The sequence below is a fragment of the Bombus fervidus genome, chromosome 15 (assembly GCF_041682495.2).
Source record: "Bombus fervidus isolate BK054 chromosome 15, iyBomFerv1, whole genome shotgun sequence".
NCBI classification, from domain to species: domain Eukaryota; kingdom Metazoa; phylum Arthropoda; class Insecta; order Hymenoptera; family Apidae; genus Bombus; species Bombus fervidus.
This window is the reverse complement of record NC_091531.1, coordinates 9,343,285-9,360,268: the sequence shown is the minus strand read 5'-3', so window position 1 is coordinate 9,360,268 and position 16,984 is coordinate 9,343,285. Positions and strand designations below refer to the sequence as shown.

The 16,984-nt window shown below is 43.0% G+C and overlaps 1 protein-coding gene across 2 annotated transcripts in view; it reads left to right on the top strand.

Moving 5' to 3' along the window:
- Positions 1-16,984, top strand: part of LOC139995122 (uncharacterized) — a 325,767-nt gene that overhangs the window by 45,007 nt on the left and 263,776 nt on the right. For both annotated transcript variants that reach the window (XM_072018308.1, XM_072018309.1), the window contains one exon: positions 13,031-13,125. The gene's annotated coding sequence lies outside the window, so the exon portion shown is untranslated. The remainder of the gene's footprint in view (positions 1-13,030; positions 13,126-16,984) is intronic.

Here is a 16,984-nt window from a genome sequence, read left to right as displayed (position 1 = left end):
CTCGTATAATATTCACTGTGTTGTAACTTTTGATAAACGTAACAGTGCATTTCTATGAAGGTTTGCTAATCGATGTTGAAGATGAGGTCAGATAAAACGCGCTGAACGCTATGTCGAGATTCTTCAAAGGGGGCTTCTGGATGAATGCATAAATTTGCTAGCAGGAAGAACCACTAATCCATGACCGGGGCAAGTGCTTTAACGTGAAACGGCAAAACCGCTGCATAAATTGTACAAAGACAGCCAACTAACGAAGAGCGATTTAACTTTGAGACGATTATGAAACGATGAATAAAGCAATCCTATAGTAATCCAAGGAAATCCAAGGGACGATTCCGCGAGAAGATAGCAAATATCGCTTCTGATCTTTAGTTTGCCATTAATTCTGCTAATATGCTGCCTAATATTGAATCGAACAAAGTTTTTCCATATTTACGAGCCGCGGTGTACGCGTTTATCCGTGCAACAAGATGGTCGAGGAAATTCTTACCTCGTTCTGTGGCGGCCGAGCAGTCGGTTAAAAATATTCGCGATCCCCCTGGCAGAATTACGCTCGCTGCATGGGTAACCGGTGAGAGCGTTAATTGCTCTCGCTCTTAAAATAACACTCGATTACTCGAGCAGCCGAGCTAGCAATTTCCTAAATACGAGAGTCGGCTAGAAAAGGCCGGGGAGAAAGAAAGAAAGTCAGGCTGCGCGGAAAGGGACAGCGCGAGCGCAAAGGGGTTGGAGGGATGAAAAACGAGGGCGGTCGCGAAACGCTCGCCGCATTTAATTCCTGGCTTCTCGTGGCACACGATGAAAAAGAAAGAGACATATCCTGCCCCTTTCACGAAGCTTGAAATATTCTAAGCAGCGAAACAAACTTGTGCGATTCTTTGTGCGGCAGCTTTGCGCGCGCGCAAATTTCCTGAAATCTCGCCTTTGTTGTCGTGCGCGGGCGCGCGAGCGCCAGAGTCAACGCGCGCGAGCGCCAGAGTCAACGCGCGCTCGTCCCGACGATGGAAAACGTTTAGCCCCGTAAAATGCTATTTTCCTTTCGTCTTCTTCCCTCTCGTTATCTGCTTTTTCTTTTTTCTGTTTTACAACGCGAGAGAGATTTCATGATTGTTCTTCGTTTTTCTCGCGAGACCCGATGAAAGAGGTAATTTCACTGGCTATGGCTTGTTGTTACAGTGGAATTGGTTTCCAAGCGAGTAACGAGTTGCGTTTTTATTCAATGCAAATGTTCTCGGGCGAGTTTCTGATTTTGTGTGTAATTATCGTGTAACATCCGTCACAGAACATTTTATATCTATGTTGTACGAGCTTTGTAGGAAACATTTCGAATTTCATTAGCATAACGCTGAAACACAATTCGGATAATTATATTGCTAAAGTTTGAATTCCATCTCAAAACGTATATAGAAATTGCGAGATATTTATTGCAAACATACGAGGAATCGGTAACGAATAATTACGCGTTCCATGGCTACGTTTTATATTTGCGTTGACAGGCCATTATAATAGCAGAATTGTAGAGGTTTTGTTATCGTAGATTTTAGTGCATAACGAAACTTTACATTGAATCTAACAATAAGTATAATTAGTTAAATTGGCTACGTAGGTGCAATATCCACTGATACAACCTTTGTTCCTCGTAAATTCAAACTGTGATGTTAACCTAATATTAACTTAGTAGAACTTATCACAGACTTAATATTAATTCCGACTTAGTTCACTGTGTCGGTCTATCCTAACTTTCTTATTAGCTTAATATACACTTAGGCGTTAGTTCTAACCTCATCTAGTTTAACATTAATCCACACAGGCCTATCAAAAATTACTATCGTTTCACCGACCGAAATTCTGAAACATTCACCTAATTCATACCTAACTGGATCGTAGAAACGCGAACTTTGTCCCAATTCGCACTGAACTTGGTCTAATGCGAGCTTCGTTTCGTGTAGTCTAATGCAGGGGGCCAATTTCTAGCCATTTTGGTTTAATCTAAACATAACTGGGTTTAACCAAATTCGACATTTACTAACGTTGTCTTACTGCACAGATTCCGATAGTGGCCTAATCTCAACCTAGTTTCCGTTGAACCTAATTCTTGATTATGTGTGGCCAATTACTATAATTTCTTCGCTATTCTATTTTACGGGATCAGAATTGGTCACGGTAACTTAGGTATTACCGTAAAATATTTAAAAGTACCGCGATCTTTTACTTTTGTTAAATGACATTTTAATTTTAATTACATTACACATTAACCAAAGTTATACAATCATCCGGACGTTAGAATTTTTCAAAGCACCAACGTTTTTAACTCCCGTACGAAGAAGAAGAAATTTCTACCACGAAATTTTCTTTTCTTTTTGTCATCGCTCGAAACGATTTCAATGTCAGTGCCATCTTGATTTCCCCTCGTTCCGTTCTAAATAAAACTAAGTAGCGCAGACAGGCGAAATTTGCAGCGGGGGCTGGCATTAACATTGAATTTTCCCTGGCGTGGAATTCGCTCAAGCTAATTGGCCCGCGAAACAGCGGGTGCTGCGTCAGAAATAGCATTCGGCTAATCTAAATTCTAATTTCCGTGTAATTAGCATGTAGTTTCCAGAAGCTTTCATACCGATGCTCTCCCCTCCAGCGCGCGTTATTGCATTAGTCACGTGTCTCGTGAATGTCATATTACCTAGTCCCGTGCTCGTAAGATTACTCGATATCAGATCGCATAACGCGAAAGGGAACGTGAACCAGCAGGAATTGCGATATCGGTATCATCCAGGGATCCTTACATTATCACAAGACGCTGCGTCGTTGATGTTGCCGCTATATTTGCTGACTAATTTTTTCCCCTACACAGTGTAAGGAAATTGCGTATACACCGGTTCATAAAAGTATTTCAACGAACACAGTGAAATTTCATTAGCACCGCAACGAGACTCGTTTGTTCTGATCATATTAGAACGTAGAATCAATTTGAATTTACATTATAACGCGTTGAGGTTGTTAGATGTATGTGAATACAAAGGAACGCGTGGATAAATTGTAAGGTAGAAAATATCATTTTTAAATACCGAAGTGTAAATATAAATCGGAATATAATTGAGCTGATCCAGATCCACACGCTAGCGGTGTTACCCCCTAAGACTGAAAACCCCGAAGCCATCGTCGCTTGTCTACAGTTTATGGTTTGCCTTCGACCCAGTCTTTCGTCTATACGCTGTCGATGGCTTCGGTGCTTGAGAAAACTAAAAGACCGGATGTACATGATGATTTTTATCAAATTTTGTCGTATAGTATAGCGCAATTTCGCTAACGACTTGGTCGATTTCCGCGAACAGCGAACAGCAGCTGTATATATATATATCTGGTGATAGCTTCTATCTAGCATTTCCGCTCGACAGGGCAAGCTTCCGCTACCTTTGCCTAAACAAACGGTCTCTGAACCTGAAACACGCGCATTCCTACTCTAATGTCGTACCCTGCCATCATCCTACAGCCATCACCTCGGACATTCCAGCAAATGTAACCTATCCGCAGCAAATTGTCACACTTTTACTAGATGGCCGGCACGTATTACCAACTGGATGTCACCGAGCAATAAAACCAGCGGGAGCAGCAATGACATTATTTCGTGTGGCCGCCGGTTGAAATTGAAACTCAGCCAAAACTGCCCATACCGGTGTAATTTCGTAAATTCGAAATCTCGAGGCTCGACGAAACGGCATTTTTATTTGGCCGTGGCGCTCCCAGACTCGGTCGTTTCAACTTTCATTATTCAAATTGTTCGCAACTGTTCGAACCACTCTCTCTCTCTCTCTTTCTCTCTCTATCGCGTGTGTATGTGTGTATGCGTGCGTGTGGAACGAAATGGTTATCATTATATGCAGTCAGGGAATGTTCGGAAACGCGCGGCGTTATTAACATCAGCCGAGGAACGCGCATGCAACAACGAGGAATTCATCGAAAATTAGTTGGACGTCAGTCAATTGAAACGCTCGTGCAGCCTACCGGCTTTAATTAATTTAGTCCGCGAGCTCGGTCTATCTGTTTGCTTCTTTCTCGTGCGTGAAAGTGTTGTTTCCCTCGATCTGAACTTGAGATGTACGTAGATACGTTCGTAATTTAAGAACAGTCTTTGGAACGACAGAAGCAAAACGACGTTTCAATGGATTTTATTTTATTATGCACGGTGACTCGCATAAATTGTACGTTTATCATAGAGAACTTTGATGATGAGCACTACGATTAAAGAAAGGTACACGCGTTGTTCATGTTTGGACTTGCAACAGCTAAAGGGTACATAGGTTAACTCAACAACGAAATTCATCTATCTAACAAGTTTTTGAGGCCAAGATGTTCCGTATGTGAAGTGAAACGCAATTGCGTCTAAGCTAGAAACGGATAGACGTGGTTATGCGACAGTAAATTTTAATTGCGCGCCTGCCTTCATCCACGCCACGATATGGCGTGTTCAGTTGCCGGGCCATGATCCCTTGTCCCGATTCTGTAGTTGGCACTCCCGTCGTTGCTACGGTATGGTGAGTTGGCTTGTCTGCACATGTGTGCACGTATGCGTGCCGTTTAACTCGCCACCGGGACAGATTAGTTTGCAAACAATTATATTTCTGTCTCTGTCGTCGTCCATTCGCCACTGTGAATCGACCCAGGAGAAGCTAAAGGGTTCGGCAATCCCAGCAAAAGGAAAACAACTCGTCCAAGCTTTTTGCAATTAAAAATTGCATTTATCGGTTTTATTAATCGGTGTACGGAGGTTCGATGATCGAAAGAAATTAGTATCTTTACCCGTTTCTCTTTTTTATGTGTAAGGCTCGATGACTTTGTTTTTTATAAGCATCGTTTCCTGAAGAACACGTAGTTTGTAATTATTCCTATCACAAGCCGGCTCTCAGGGAAGTTGTAACAAAGTATTCAGAGTGAATTCAATCCGCGGAACATCCCAAATGAACACGCGGAACATCTCTTGCGAGTCAAACTTTTTCAACAAGCGAAACTTTTTTATTAGCGTCCTCCTAGAAACCGACAGCACGGTACGAGGAAAATAGACGTCATAACGGGGCCATAATCGACGAACTGCCTGACCAATGTTACCACCTGTCCGATAGAAAGCGTAAAAATCTCCATGAAGCGGATTGATTTATAACCACGCTTGTAAAATCGTCGAATATCGTTAACGGGAAACGACATTTTTGTCATTCGCTGAAATATTTCGTTATTCTATGCCAAATGCGAAATAAGAATATTTTATATATATGTAAAAAGAAACGAAGCTTGTAATCGTTTATCGATGCAGGTGAAAATTCGCAAAATTCTTCATATTCGGACGATATTCGTTGCTTCGCGAGAACAAAAGAAACGCATTTATCGATCAAAAGAACGACGATTCAGCGCAGAAATGCGATTATTCGCGTTTTTTGAGGTTATGTTTCGTTCTAGGACGATGGTGGGAGTAAAAAAGCTGCGGCCAGCCCTCTGGCGGTATGTTTATGTACTTTATCAAAGTAATAACGGATCGTTAGGGGCGGTGGAATCGCGGCTGCACGCTGGCCTGGATCTGCACGCGATTTTTAAATGCGAAGATCTGCGATACGCGGCGGGAAAACAGATTTTAATGCCAGCTTACGACGAACCGCCTTTCCAAGTTTGTTATTGAAAGTAGTTTCGATTATATTTCTGCCGGTAATGGAAGGTTGTTCGAGTCTCTTATCGAGAGGAGGGAAATTTGAGCCACAATTTGCCTTGCGTGTAATTAAACTATCTTTTGGTCTTTTTAATATATACGTTGATGGGGTTTGAAATATTTAAAGGGATTTAAAGATGATAGAGATCGCAGCTCGTTTATAATTACTACTCGGATTACGTCATTCTTTTAATGAAATAGGTTTCTTGTCGAGTATCTGATACTTGTCAGTATTTATGTTATAGCTGAGATATATTTTAATAATTACCGCGTCCAGTCAACTATTTCTAACAAAATATGAATTTGCATAAACATCGTTTAAAGTACGATCTGCGTCTCAAGCTTTGTCAATAGTATATGAATTCTAATTATATCACATTTTCATTAAACGCGTTCCTACCAAAGCAAAGCATCGTTTGAACCCAAAAATCCAATTCCATACCTAATTAGACGTCCATTTGCAGCCCCCCAAACATTCAGACCCACCCCTTAGCGGGCGGCAACCAGGCTGGTAACTTCAGAGACGTCCGGCCATTCTTCAAAGAAGGAACACCATAAACGGCTGTCCCTCAGGAATTCATATATTCCTGTCCAGCTATAACTGTAACAGCCATTTGCTCAGCTGTCAGCTCGCCTGTACGTCGCGAAATCGTTTCGTTCAAACGTTCTTCCCTGGATTCAAATTGCACCGAGAGGCCATAAAGCGAATCTTCGGTCCCCGGGTGTAGCGTAGCTTTTCACTGTTTCCCTTCAGTGAAACTTAACGGTTCCCCGTCGATATCGATGTTCCGCCGTCCGTAAGTTTCTTCCGAATGTTGCGTGGAAACTCGGGCGTAGAGTCTGAAACCACGTTCGACCGATCGCGAAAACGTCGTCGACGTTTGTCCAGGTAACTCTCGCGAGACTGAACCTCGTATATGGCTGTCACCACCGCGGAGGTGGCATCGATATATTATTTTTCGAGTCACCGATGAAACCGTTTTCTCAAGTTCTGGCCCACTGGGAGCCCGTTGTTCCTTCGATTGTTTCCTCTTTCATGCGCTCGATCGATGGAAGTAGTATTTTAACGGTTGCGTAATTATTGGACACCGGATATTTATGCAAAAATTTATACGCTTACTAGAACTTTTGCTTTCGCAGAATTCTTTTATACGTTAAAAATATCATAAAATATCGTACAAATATATCGTAATCGTAAAAGTTTCTGTATGGATGAGAAACGGTTACAGGTTGGTGCAACTTCTTAAAACGCCCCTTTATTTCCATGTCGATGAAAGTCGGAAGCAAAACAGGAAGCGAAGCGACAACCCTTCCGCTTAAACGCCTGCAGGAGCCTAATCCCACGATCGGCAAACACGTTAGCCGCAGACGTATTCCCTTTAACCTCGATTCTGACCGAAACACTCGTCCAACCCCCCGCAACGTGTCCCCCCAAAGTCACCCTATTCTAGTCAAACAGAAGAACAACAGCCGAACATTCTGATCGCATTATTTATTACTCGATGGCGATCGTTGAACGCACGCTTTATCGGAAGTATGGGGAGTTTGGTTGCACGTGCACGCGAGCAGAGCTTGTGCAGCGCGCAGCCAGGCCTCTTTCTCACCCCCGTGGCTTTTAAAAGACCTCTATCAAGCCAGGGGGATGGAGAAAGAGCGGAAGAGGCCATTTAAGCTGAACGTGGCTCGGTACCCGACTGAATAACACAAAGCCATCGTTCCCGGTCCCCCTTCGCTGTGGTTAGACGGCTAATGGCGTAAATAGTCACTCTAACTAGAGACCACCCCCTGCTTCTCCCAGTCTTGTCCTTTTCTTCGTCGGGCAAACTCGATTGCCACATGACCCCTGTTTTAAGATGTTTGCGGACGTGTTTTGGGCCTTTTTCTTTCCATATCGTCGATTCAATCTCCGTTAGATTCGCTTAGTATATTTTCTTTCGATTCGGTCTACAATTTCATCCCTTTGCCACCTCCAAATTTCCCACTCGCAGAGTTACCACGCTTTCCGCTAACGAACCAAACGTATTTAATGGAATTCTCTTGGAAAATTGGAACAAGTTTACGGTAGAACTTTTCAGGGCAGACAAAATTATCAATTTCTTTGAAATTTACAGATTTACAGATTCGTAGAAATTTATAGAAATTTCAATTCTCGATGCTTGCGACATGGTTGAATATATCATTATTTCGATGAAACCTTCAGCAGCGATCGTACCAGGTCCAAGGTAGAACATTGTTCTCAATCAGAATCTTCTACGTCATTTCCTGGGATCTCAGGTCTGCCAATTAATGCGCTCTGACCTTACTAACGAGTGCTGGGGTTATTGCGCGGCGCGTTTCGGATGATAATGAGCGCAGACGAAACACGTGCTGCGCGTCCATTAGCAGAAACGAGACCGTTAACGTATCTGCGCGGTGTTTGTGTCGAAATCGATAACAGACGATGGCGTGGGTAGCGCGAATCAGCCGATTGAAACCCGACGTTGGCCCCAATAACAAGCAACTGCCACAATATTATCGATGTGCCATGATGGATACACTTGCCGGTTCTCCATTCGGTCTTGTTCAACGAGCAGCTCGTTTCTTCGCTTTTTTCACATTGTTCTTTCCTCGTTCCGATGACTTTTCTTTCAAATCTTTGATCTGTAGGGTTCTTTCGTTTGAAAAATTTCTTTGGAACGAGATATCTTGAATTTATCTTGGAAAGGTTTGGTGGAATAGCTCGCAACGGCTGGCTCGAATATTTACAAGGATTTTTAGATTTTTCGGTTTCTACTATTGTAGGATTTCTCTTTGAAATCTTCGGTTTCTGACGCGCGAAGAATTCCTTTGGAACGAGCTATTCGGATTCCATCTTGAAAAATCTTTATGAAATAATTCTTGGGTATTATTTGAAATATTCGTAAGAATTGTTAGATTTCTCGATCTCTGGAATCTTTTCGCTTCTTTTCTATATCTTCGATCTGTGGAAGGTTCCCTAATTAGAAAAATTTCTTTTGATCCAGATATTTTGATCTTATGGCGGATATTTTTAATAGAACGATTCCTGAAAATTTATACGAAGAGAAATTTCGACGGAATAATACTAATAATGAAAATAAAAAGGGCAACAAAAATTCACCTCTATCCTAATTAGAAGTTTTAGCAAAAATTAAATCTACTCGAAACGAAACACGAATCTTCAAGTTCCGTGTTTCTCTCGGTCAGAGAAATTCCTAGAAATTGTTGAGCCGGTTGTTGCAGCATTGTCCAATAATTCACAGAGGCTGTTCCGATCGTAACGAAGATAGGAGAGAGGCACGCGTGCCAAATCAGCTGATTGAAACGCCACCGCCATCATGATTCGTTATTACACCACGTGATGGTGATAGGGACGCCATTGTGATCTGCTTTATGGTGTTCGTACATCCGCTGGCTGGGATCGGCTTATATAAGAAGAAAGGGAGAGTTACGGGCGTAGAAAGGAGGGAAATGAGAAACAGAAGACAAAACGAGGAATTCTTCTTGGGAGTGAGTCGCTTTCAGTTCCGCGAGCAAGCGTGCGCGTGAGCTCTTTTGTGAAGATGACAAGCGAACGACCAACGGGGATTTATCTCTGTTTAAATAATTCAAAACCGTGCTGCTGCCTCGTTTCCGAGCGGTTGATCGCGAAATACGTTCCTTTTAAAGAAACCCGAGGATGAGAATTTAATTAAATAACTTTATCGTACAAATCGCAGCTAATTGAACAGTTCAGAAGCCGCATTGACCATTTTCATAGATTGGAAAGCAGAAAGAGATATTCTCGCAAACAGCATTTTCTACGTATATCTTGCAATTTGTCAAACACTTTGACTAAAAGTCAAACCACGTGAAACGAAGTCAGCAAATCCTATCGGCCGAATGATTTCGATAAATTAAAAGCTTTGTGCTTCTCCCAACGGATAAAATATCACTGAACAGTGCACGAAGCAGGAATTTGAAAAAGGAACGCGTAGAACGTTCGTAAAAACAGACGGAACACAGGGGCGAACATGGGAGACTAAACATCGGTGGTAAAAACGCGGGGCAACAAAAATAGCATGGCGAAGAATAACGAAACTGAACAAAGAGGAAGGGAGAGGAAGAGAGAAATAACAGGTGGCGAGGAATAAAAAATTGGCGAGTATGAAATGTGGCCTGGATAAAAACGGGGCTTCGAGGGAGAGGAGAAGAAAAACAGACGGAGGAAGAAAATGACGATAGCATGAAGACGAAAAAGCGGGAAGAGATGGAAACGGGGTTGGAAAGGCAAGCACGAGCGAAGCAGGCTAGTTAAAAAAAAAAAAAAGAAAAAAAAAAGGAGAAGAGCAACGCTGATAGAAGAGCTGGAAATTCGACAGAGAAGACCAGGGCTTGTATGACCATTAGGCGTCATTCTCTTCCTCCTTGCCTGAGCTTGCTAATAGCAATGCACTCTGAGCGTCGACGACCGCCGTTGCGAAGCTCAGGGCCAACGGATTTAATACAGCTGCTACGTTGACCCAGGTTAATTCTGCTTGACTGAAGGTTGAAAGGCATCGATGGAAAAACGACTGGAAGCGTGGAAAATTCGTTTCCACGTCAAGGATGACCACGTTGCGATTGGATACTTTGGAATCGGTTCTGGTCAAGTCTGCTGTGGGATGATAAGGCTTGTTAAAGTTGTAGACGAATTGGCTGGTGTTTGTGGAGTTTCGAATTAGACGTTTCGAGCAAGCATTGACACTATCGAAGATTAAGATATTGATTAAGATTAAGATTATTGATTAAACGAAAGAAAGAAAACAAATATTTTAACAAAGATGAATACGGTCGAACCTACTCATATTCGAAGCCAGGATAATCAGAACTCTTGAATATCCTAATAAACCATAAAATGTCTGATTTATCTAAAGAATCGGTGCTCCTGACCCGCGTGACACATCCTCCGAAGGCTGTAAAACGCGAAGTTTCGGAATTATGTGTACAACATTATAGACACATGGCTCTTATGTTTGTTACGACCAGACTCGTGGAACCCCAACGACAGATTCATCCGCAGAAATCAATCTTTAACCGTCCAGTGCTTACATCCGTTCGAACAATCCTATTTTCCCCATAGCGTTCACGGTCTTCCTTATCTTTCCAGTCTTTCAACCATCCCATACCACTCTCGTCCCTCACATGCTTCTTTTTCATCCCGCCTGGCCATCTTTTACTCGCGGCCAGGATGGGTCGGGCTTGCAGCTGGCCTGGCGCCTTGGAACGTCACAGAGAAAATTTTATAGAAGCGGCCGCACCCACTGCTCGTTAAAGCAATTAGTACCTGTAGCTGGTAGCTCGGCTCATCTCGCTCGTCCATTTCTGCCGTCGCGGCATTCCTTTCGCCTTTTCCACCCTCGTACGCGCTACGCGCTGCTTTTTTCCGCCGCCAAGTAGGAAATTAAGCGAAATTTTTTCGCCAACACGGACAGGTAGAACGCGTGTGGTATTAATCCATCGAGGATAACCCTGTCACCCTGCTTTCTTGAGATTATGCCCGTGAATCGTCGAGATTTCTGCGCGTTAGCTAAATCACGTGTTTTTATATGATAAGCGCTTTGTTTTTCGCCTGGAATGAGTTGTTGTATTTTTTCACGTGCTTAAATCAGGCGACGTTTTGTCAAGCTGTTCGTTCAGGATTATAGTATACTATTTGTTCGTTTTTCAAACGGAGATTGCAGTATTCGAAGAAGGGAAAAAGAGAGTATGAAGAATCGGCGTGGAAACAAAGAAACAACAGCGAGCACGCTCCATCGGACTTTCGATGGGCATTTCTGACTGTCGATTTCGAGTTGCTCGCTTCGTGAAAACAGTCTGCGTTCTGCCTGGAGATCGATAGCGATATCTTAAAAAAGTGGCTGTGTTTTTAATTTCGATGCACTGGGAAAGCTTCGAACCTTTTCAAAGGTTACGTATTTTACCAAAGTACCTGGTTATCTGGAATTTCATTGTTATTGAAAAGGATGGCAATAAATGGATGATACGTCAAGAAAGTGTAGACAAATGCTTTTCCAAGAAAGCGATTCTGGGTAGATGCAATGTTCTACCAGTTTCCACTCACCCATTTTTCAAACCCAATCGCGGCCAAACAGGCGAGCGAGGGAAAAAAAGGCGCGGAACTAAAGGCAGAGTAATCAATAGTCGCAATGGAGGATGAAAAATCACGCGAACTTGCGAACATGCATTCGAGGCGCATTCCGCGGACAACAACAGAGGGGAAAACGAGAAAGATAAGCGCGGAAGGAGGAAAGCTGGACGGAACAGAACGAAACGAAAGCGGGTCAGCTAGTCCGCGCTGAAAAATATGTAACTTCCGTCAAATGGATAACCGCGAATCCTAGTAATTTCTCCGCTTACGTGCCTCTGTTTAATACCACAAATGCCTCGTAAACATACGCTCTATGTACGTTAAAAGTATCGCGCCATTACTCGAAATTAAACACGAAGAAACACTCGTCGTTTGCGAAAATACACAGTTACACTTTTCTAGTTCGTCAATGGCTCAAGATCTGCACTTATTTATTTTCATCGCGTTATTTCATAGGTTGGCGAGCGACAAAGAACGAGTTCACTTTATTGTTATCGCGTAGTCTCGAAGCCGTAAAACCGCAAAGCGGATCAGCTGACCCGCCAAAGTGGCGGGGTTCGTTCAACTGCGACACCGTGGTCGGACCGTGGCCCGCTTAACCCCTTTAAAAACTAGGCGAAGTTTCTGTTCCATCCTGTTCCCTCTTAACGCCTTTTGTTTCTACTATCCGCGAGCCGTTTCGAACCGACGTGTCTCCTCCTTTGATATTGACTCGCTGTCTTCGTCTTTTCGAGATGTTTGAACGTTCTATGAAATTCTAGTTGCTCTCTAAGCCAGGACCGTGACACCGTTGACATCCGAAGGTCCTTGAAGCTTCGTATAAGAAGAATACACTGAAAAATTGTAGAAATCTTATTATTCCGAAATGGCAGTCCTATTATCTTCTACCGTCAGCGTTTCACTTGGTTCGTCCAATTGGAAAACGAACTTCTCCTTGATTTTCATTTAGGTCTGTCAGTTGTTTGGAGAAAAGCGGGTGATTTGGTGATATTTAGGTTAGACTTCTGGTGTCGTTGGAGGAGAGAATAGCCTATCGCGATAATTGATAGGTCAGTCCGATAGTAGACGTTCGAAGATTCTGAGTGTAAGATAGTAGATGTTCCGTGCGAGAGATGAGAGTTAGAAAATAGGTTGAGTAGGTTCTTCGTTTATTAAAGGAAGATAGGAAGTTTTGTAGCAGAGGCTTGTAACACTGGATTCAATTGTAACGGAGTCTTCGATTTCTTTTGTTTCAGAAATAAAGGATAGCATGGTGTGTTATGGCTCCTTGCGTATTGCGGCTGTCTGTCATAATTGCTGAAGCTGTACCGAGAGCAACGTTTCGAAACAGGTAAGTGAATTTTCTCTTTACACCTAGCTTCGAGGAAGATTCCAATACCGGTATAAATAAAAGTTCTTATATTTCACGAAAACTTATATATAAGCTCGAGCTACGTTTTATCCAAACTATAGTAGCTTCGCCATCACCAAACGTATCGAGTTTCCCTGAATTTGAATTCCAAAATTCCAAAAAAGCTAATCCAACTCTGCCATCGAATAGCCCCGAAACTCGTGCAACATACTGACCCTCGCGGAAATGTTATAAAAACATGGGAAAGCAGGTCATGTAAGACACAGCAGGGGTTGCTTCGTGGAAATTTGCGAGCGCGCAGTTATTACCAGCGCGAAAGAAGACGCTTTGTGTCGGCTGTCTCCCCTTGTCAGATTCGTCGTCCATGTCTGCGCTAGGCGCACAAAGGATCCTCCTTTGTGTCTGGTCATTTTTGCCGCGGACCTCGAGAGCGTGTCAGGTCGTTTTATCGGACGCCATCCGATCGCTGCGCGTTTCGACGAGTCGCAAAAAGACCGATTGATCGACTCGGCTACACTCTCGCGCCATTGTTACCCAATTGGAGGAGAATCGTTCGCTCTACCGAGCCAGGATCCACTTTCTTTTGCATTCGTTCAATAGACGACACCAGTTTTCTCCAATCTCCTTTTTTCCCCCAAGTCTTTCCAAGACGTCTATCTTGGTTCCGACTGTTCCTTTCTGGTCAAGCTGCTTCTTCATCCGTGCTGTCTCGCAGTTTTGTCCCGGTTCCGTTGTTTGGATCCTATCCTCTTCCTTCTTCCTCTTCAACTTTCTGCTCCTTTTTCTCGAGTGCTTTGTTTCTTGGACACCGGGGCTGGATACTCGCGACCGTCGAACTTGAATTTCTTTAAAGTATCGAACAAAGCTTCCACGCTTTATCGACGTTATCGTCAGAGAAGTTGGATTTCAGTCATATCCAAAGGTTGGATAACGTTCTGGTATTTTTACGCGAATTATCACGTACTTGTATCGACGTTTCGTTCGAACTGCGTATGGTAAAGAGAACAGGTGTCCTAAGACATTCGAGCGAAAGCGTAGCTGTATGTATACTGTCTCGCCAAGCGAATTTTGGCTCGCCCATTACGTTGTACGAAATGTACACCTTAAACCACGTCCATCATCCAGGAACGTTATATATTAGAACACTAAGTTTGGCGCAATAACGCTTCGCGGGTTATCAGTTGCAGGCTGGTTGTTCGTTACCAAGACAGCCGCTTCTTCCACTGTCGGAAGGCTGGAAAATGAAGCGAGGTGGCCAGTATCGAATAGTGGAGCCGCGACTATAACCAGCCAGACACTAACCCCTGTTCTAATTAAGCCTGGCTAACCCGCGAGTTAGGATTATTACTTGCCCTTACCGTTGGATGCAGAGAAACCGTCCACTGTTAGTATCAAGTTGGTGCGCGTGTACGTGTGTGTAGAGTACAAGCGAAAGAAAGAAGTTGGAGGTGTCGTCTGGCGTTCTGCCAACCGTCGGCTTCCTTTCTCGTTCCTGCGGGAGCTGCCGACAGGAATTCAACGCGTTTAGACGTTACCGAGAGGAAACTCTTTGAAAATTCTTGCAACTACCGATGTAAGCCTGCCACCTCTCGCTGCTATTCGTCTTGGTTTAATGTAACGTGGCTAATATGTACTGGGTGGTTAGGAAAAGCTTATGAAGTTTGTGGGTCGGTGGTAGTGGTTAGGTTCGGAAGTTTATTGCGAGGTAACGGTTAGGTTTGGAAATTTATTGAGGGATACTAGTTGGTAAGTAGTGCATAAAGGAGGTTTTAATAACGAATGTTAATCGACAAATTGATATTTTTAGCGTTACGAAGAATTTTGGCTTCTTTCTTTCCTCTACGGAATCAGTTAAGAATCAAAGGTATCTCGTTTGCAACTCCTTTTACGTAATCCTGTCTGTCTTAGTCTCTTTTAATCCTGTTTTACGAAAGCATATATTCCAAGGATTCGGGGCTTGAACATGGAAACACCGAGTGCGACAGGTTTTCCAAGTTGTAGCAGTTCATCTGGCAGCAAGCGTAGTACGCAAAGGGAGCGTTTGCGTGCACCAACGTTTCAAACAAAGTTTTCGACAACTACCTACGCTTGCTCGAAGGGTCCCTCAGTTGTGTATAAATGATACCTCTCGCGTATACAGTGGGTGATACAACTTTTTCAGACTCCACGCTATTACGCCACCCTCCGCGAATAACATTGTTTTATTTTCTGCTATCGCCTTTCCGTCGAATTTTCAATTCCTCTCGTTTCCATCCGAACGAATTATTTCATTATTTTACAGACACGATTATTTTCTGCGTCAATAAAACGTTAAACTATTGTACTCCAACTACGTCGATCAAATTTTCCCAGTTTTATCCTCGATATGACGCGATCCAACGCCTGTTCCATCGGCGAAAGTGACCGTTGTTGAGGGAATAACGAAGTAGCGCGGCTAATTCGCATTCGTTTTAAGGCAAAGGGACGATAAGCTCGCGAGAAGGATCGGGAAAGCAGAACGAGCCACGATAATACGTCTTTCCTGTCACGTAGCGGCCGATGGCATTATGATAATGCCGCGAATAAGAAGGATTCAGGGGAGGAAATGTGAACGATGAGTGAAGTGGCACGGTAGAGGCGATGCAGCCTGCCAGCAGGATCGGTCTAATCGAGATTCGATTTTTCATTTTGTTTTACGTGCCAGCCAGACAGAGTATGATAGCCTACCCTCTTTTCACCCATCAGCTAGAACACGTAGTCTAGCGATCGTGTGTGCATCGTGGTCGAACAACGGTAACATGTTCCGCAGCATGTACGAATTTTGAGGTTATTTTTCTACTTTTATTGACAATGTGCGGTTCACCGGTGTTTATTTGGTCGGGTCTCGAGCTGTTCAGGGAACAGCGATCCTTTTTTGGGGAATTAATGGTCAGACCAGGTTTGTTTCGACTTTTTGCTGGTCGCGAGAGTTTATTCTTAATCGTAGCTGAGGGAAACTGTTGTTATACGAGTTGACTTGGTAATCGTAGCGCGAAAGGGAAGGATGTGATTCTGTGTGAAAAAATAAAGATAAAGACGAGGCATGAATAACGCTTTTTGGTAGTATATGGACATTTGGGGTCGCTGAAGGGTAGGAGTTCAATTGGGTTAAGATAGCCTGGTACGCGAAGTTTTGCATGCAAGTTAGGTAGTCTGAATCAAGATTTCTCACTATTTTGAACCTAGATTTTACTTGCCGAGGAAGCGAAGGTTATCTTCAGGTTCAGTAGATGATCAAAGGATGAATACTGATGTAGAAGATAAGCCGCTTTCAAAAGATGACTGCAAAGTAACGCGAAGATTCAGCGAAAGGATAAGCAGAGTGAAATGATTAAATATTTTGATAATTATAACGATAGCGGGAATTTGATAGTAGGAAGTCGGAAAAGGATTAGAGCGTAGAAATAGTGTGGCAGTCGTTTCTCGGAAAACACTTTTATTCTCTATAGAAATAGGCATGATAAATTGATTCTGACGATCGGCTCTGCATATACGTAAGAAAATCGCGAAATTATTCACGATGTATGATATTCTGAAACGGTTCATATTTTATTCAGCGGCGATAAATCCTACCTATTCCTTTAAGTCTGTCCGCGAATTAAATTTTAAACGTGAATTTTCAAAGTTTTATCCATTATAACGAGCTCGTGCTATATTCGAATCGAAAGAAATAAAAGATGAATCGGATTTATAGCTCCGATCGAATAATTAGATTAACGTCTGCAGATTTTACTGTTGAATAATAGATCGAAGACGTGGGATAGCTGTTTCTCGTACAACGATCGCCTTCCGAGAAGATCGAAATTGAAAAATATGCCGC